Source organism: Eurytemora carolleeae, unplaced genomic scaffold, assembly GCF_000591075.1.
Source record: "Eurytemora carolleeae unplaced genomic scaffold, Eaff_2.0 scaffold1933, whole genome shotgun sequence".
In the NCBI taxonomy this organism is placed as follows: domain Eukaryota; kingdom Metazoa; phylum Arthropoda; class Copepoda; order Calanoida; family Temoridae; genus Eurytemora; species Eurytemora carolleeae.
This window is the reverse complement of record NW_019397818.1, coordinates 1,073-5,842: the sequence shown is the minus strand read 5'-3', so window position 1 is coordinate 5,842 and position 4,770 is coordinate 1,073. Positions and strand designations below refer to the sequence as shown.

The window sequence follows — 4,770 nt, the reverse complement described above, 5'->3', positions numbered from 1 at the left end:
TTATTCAATGTGATTTGAAATATTGATTTTTTAAAGTTAATGAATTCAAACTTGTTTTTTTTTCAAAATTAAAATGGAAAATGGTGGTTGAGAATATTGATATGGTTTTGTTACAATTGGCGGAGAATCTAACAAAAGAAAATCTGAGAGTTCAGTAGAAGATGAGATACATATGATTGAAAACTTCCCTGGCGATGAGACGATTGCAGACTTCCATAGAAGACATACAAATTCTATAGAAGACATGATGTTTGGGAATTTCCATAGCAAACTAGATAATTAGAAACTTCTAGTAAAGACTTCGTGAATAATGATCATTGTAATGCTCTATTTTATTTATGGTCTAATAATTCATTTATTTATTAATTGAAATATTACTTTCTAAAAGTTCATGAATTCAAACTTGTTTTTTTTTTAATATTAAAATGGAAAATGGTGGCTGAGAATATTGATATGGTTTTGTTACAACTTGCGGAGAATCTAACGATAGAAAATCTGAGAGTTCAGTAGAAGAAAACGAGATGATCGAAAACTTCCCTGACGATGAGACGATTGCAAACTTTCACAAACTTTCATAAACTTTCACACTATTCCAAAGACTTCCATAGAAGACATACAATTTTTATAGAAGACATGATGTTTGGGAATTTCCATAGCAGACTAGATAATTAGAAACTTCTAGTAAAGACTTCGTAAATAATGATCATTGTTGTGCTCTATTTTAAGATTTATGTTCTAAGAATTTATTTATTCATGGTTATTTGAAATATTGATTATTTAAAAGTTAATGAATTCAAACCTTTTTTTCTCAAATTAAAAATGGAAAAAGAATATGGTTTTGTTATAATTTGCGGAGAATCTAGAAAATCTGAGAGTTTAATAGAAGACGAGATGATCAAAAACTTCTGGTGATGGGTAAATTACAAACTTCCATAAAGGACTTAAAATTTCTACAGGAAACACGATGGTTGCAAAGGAATCAAATCTTTGCCACAAACTTTAATGGTCGTATCCCATATCTTTGCATCCTGATGGTTTAAACCTTTGATATTTCAAACTTAGAAAATATATAGGAAGATATAGACATTAGAAACCAAGAGTTTGGGACAAAAACGAAATTCTTTTAAACAGCTGACGAGAAAGTGAGATAGTTTTAAATAATACCTTGTATAAGAAAATCATAATTTTAAATATTTTTGTGTTTGTTGTTCTAATATTTATTTGTGCACTGTATGGTTTGAAATATCATTTAAAATTTTTTAAACTGAAATTTTTCGTTATAAAAATGGAAAATGCTGGCCTTATATATGGAGACCACTAAAACATCTATTATTTTTAGCTCACAGTTGTTTCTTTTACGCCGAATCCAATGAAATTAAAAATGCTCTATTTTGAGCTTGGTGTTCTAATTACTTATTTATGCACCGTGAATGTGATTTGAAACAAGCTTTTCAATGAATTAAAACTTTTTAAATTGATTTTTTTTTTTATAAAAATGGAAAATGCTGGTCGTAACTGTGGAAAGACTACTGAAATATCTATTCTTATTCTCTCAGGGTACTCAAAGTTGTTGTCATTTACGAAGAATTAAATAAAAATATAAAGAAAAGAACTTCCATTGAGATCTAAATTATACATTTTGGTTAAATACTTAATCAACAATTTTCATACAGTGGTGGGTGATTATACCAATAAAATAAAGACGACTTTCTGTTTTAAATCTTGATTTTTATCAAGCTGATAGACAGCATGGATACGCATAGACATAAAAGTCAAGAGAAGCTGTCAATTTAAAAAGCTTGTCTTTGATTATTTGTAAATTTAAAATTAGAATTCATTGTAGTGATAAAAACGCCTACCACTGTAGGTGACGAGGTGACTATAGGAACTTCTAAGGAAGACTGGATATTAGCCGACTATAAACATTCTAAGGATTAAAATATTTGATTGGGGGGGGGGGGGGTTCTTAAAAATTATTTAACCAAACTTTTTTAGATACCAGTATTTTTTTAAAATCCATATTTTAATCAAATCTTTGAAAAAAATTACTCTTGAATCAAATAAATGATCATTTAGAACATATTGTATGGAACTGTTCAGGTTTAACAATAACTCCTTAAATATCAACTGACCCTCCAGATTATTATTTTATTTTAAATAATATTAAAGAAACAGCACTTGTGTCTACTACAATAAACTACAGAACTTAAAAGTTCTTTCGATATGCAAGGTCAGAGATTAGAACCTCCGGATAACCAGTTGTCTTAAATAATAAGTTTCTTGCTCGATCCATCCTCCGGGGTTACGTCTCAGAAGGAACTTTCTGCTCTCATCGTAAATGAAGATGATGAGGGAGAAGGGGAGAGCTGGGAGCCACCAGTTGAACTTCAGAGGGTACATTCTCAAACCCTTGTCCATGCCAGGGGTGTAGGACAAGAAAGCGGCCAGAAGGGTTTCGAAGACAAGACCAAAGTTCATGAACCAGTTCCTCATTCCCTGTTGGAACACAGAGTTCTTCCTGGTCTTACAGGTGATGAGATCAGCCCACTGTACAATGACGATGGACACGAAGAAGGCAGTATGGCATGTGTACTCAAGGACCTTTCTATCCTTGTAGGTCCACTTCTGACCATAGGAATCCTCCAAATCGTTGACCTTAACGGAATCCCATGCTCTTCTGAGTCCCAGAAAGATGGCTGGGCCAGAAACCGTTCTCGCAAAGGATGACAAAGTAGACAAAGAATCCAGCGGAAGCTTGGATCATACCAATCTGACCGTAGGCCATGGAGATTAGACGCTCGTTCACAAGTTTGTCTGTGAAGGGGTTTCTGGGCTGACGCTTCATGATGTCAGACTCAGCCTGTTCGTAGGCCATGGAGATGGCGGGGTCCATGTCAGTTCCCAGATTAATACACAGGATTGTGACGGTTCCAAGGGGTAGTGGAACATCATCTAAGATGAAGAGGAGGAAGGGTGAGATCTCGGGGATGTTGGAGGTCAAGGTGTAAGCGATGGACTTCTTCAAGTTGTCAAAGATAAGACAGCCCTCTTCAACTCCGGTAACAATGGAGGCAAAGTTGTCGTCGAGCAAGATCATGTCAGCGGCCTGCTTGGACATATCAGATCCAGCAATTCCCATAGCAACTCCAATATCAGCCTTCTTCAGGGCAGGAGAGTCATTGACACCGTCACCAGTGACAGCAACAATAGCTCCCATTCTCTGGCAATCTTCAACAATGATCAAATTCTGTTGAGAGGTTCTAGCGAATACAATTTCAGTGTGGTACATTAGCAAATCATCAAGGGCCTTCTCAGTCATGTCCTTCAGTTCTCTACCAAAAAGTTGGTCAATTGCTTTAATTATCTCAGAGGGAACTAATTAAAAAAATATTTTTGTGTTGACCCATTAGTTTTTTTTGGAGGCTCTAACATTAAATATAAAGTGTATGATTCTGATTCATAAGTTGTCACCTTAAAAAAAAGCAAATTCAACTTTGTTATCAAGATCGCAAAATATGGATAGCAACCTTTTTTTTTGTCAAGTATCGGATTTCTAGTAAAAATAGTTTAAAAGTTATAGCCTTTTGTGTACTTATGTCCATGAAATCTGCTTTTAAACCACTGTGGGGGGGGGGGGGGAAGGACTATATGTTTTAATTACAGACTTTCTAAAATGAAGAAAGCAGTAAAGATGATTAGAAACTTCAAGAGAAGACAAGGTGATTAGAAACCTCCTATGATGGATAGAATGATTTGATTTTAGCAGATATAATGATTTGAAACCTGCAAAGCAGACAAGATGAATCGAAATCTCCATATAGCAGATAGGAAGATTTGGAAGATCAATAGCAGACAGGATGACTAGAAACCTCGATTTTCCAGGCTAGCTAGGCGATGAAGTCACTGCCAAATCTCAGCTAGAAAATTTCTAAAGATGTTTGGTGTTATCAAATTTATTTCTCTACTCTCTGCTTTACTAAGGTATAAAACTATTAGATCTAGTCAAGGACAAAAACTTGGTTCATTTTTTAAAAAACTTATGGTTTTTTACCAGCAAAGGACACCATCAGGGTTAAAATTTTTGTAATAAAGGCAAGTGTTTTAAATAAATGATTAAAAAGGAAGAAATCTTTGCCATTAACATTTATTTTCTAATCCCTATATCTTCACGGTTCTATACCGTAGACCTTAGATATTTAATACAATAAATTCTGTTTAAAGGACCTGTTAACTTATTTAGGTAATTTGAGGCTAAACTAATTATCCTATAATAGCTATTCAATTGGTATTAGTCTTACTTTTCAAAGACAACTGTGGCAGGAGAAAAAGCCGATTTATCATTCAGAATTCCAGCGCATAGGTATTATCAAATATTAAATTAAATTGCAGATATCTTAATTTTTTCAAAATTATTTTAAAATTGTCTATTTTCAAAATATAACTTATTTAAACATTTGACGGTTAGATACGTTTTCCTTATTTCCCCAGGAATCCCCGTGATTTATTGAAGAGTTAGAATCTAGGAACCGGTTTTTCTGAGAGAGAAAGTCGTCTTTATATAAACGTGATAATTTGTTAAATCATGTTTGCACACAAAAACGTTAATTTCTTGCTAATACTAAATTCAAAAGTTTATATATTTAATTATATAATCGCTGACGCATGATGTCATTAAATATGATAATTTTAGATTTTATTGGACTGTTGTTACTGAAAAAACATGCCATGCAAAGGTATCATACCTTTCCGCTGGAATTTTCCGGAAAAGTA

The 4,770-nt window shown here is 33.5% G+C and overlaps 1 pseudogene; it reads right to left on the bottom strand.

Moving 5' to 3' along the window:
• Window positions 1-2,080: 2,080 nt before the first annotated feature.
• LOC111716009 (sodium/potassium-transporting ATPase subunit alpha-like) lies at window positions 2,081-3,332 on the bottom strand (annotated as a pseudogene).
• Between the last annotated feature and the right edge of the window lie 1,438 nt (window positions 3,333-4,770).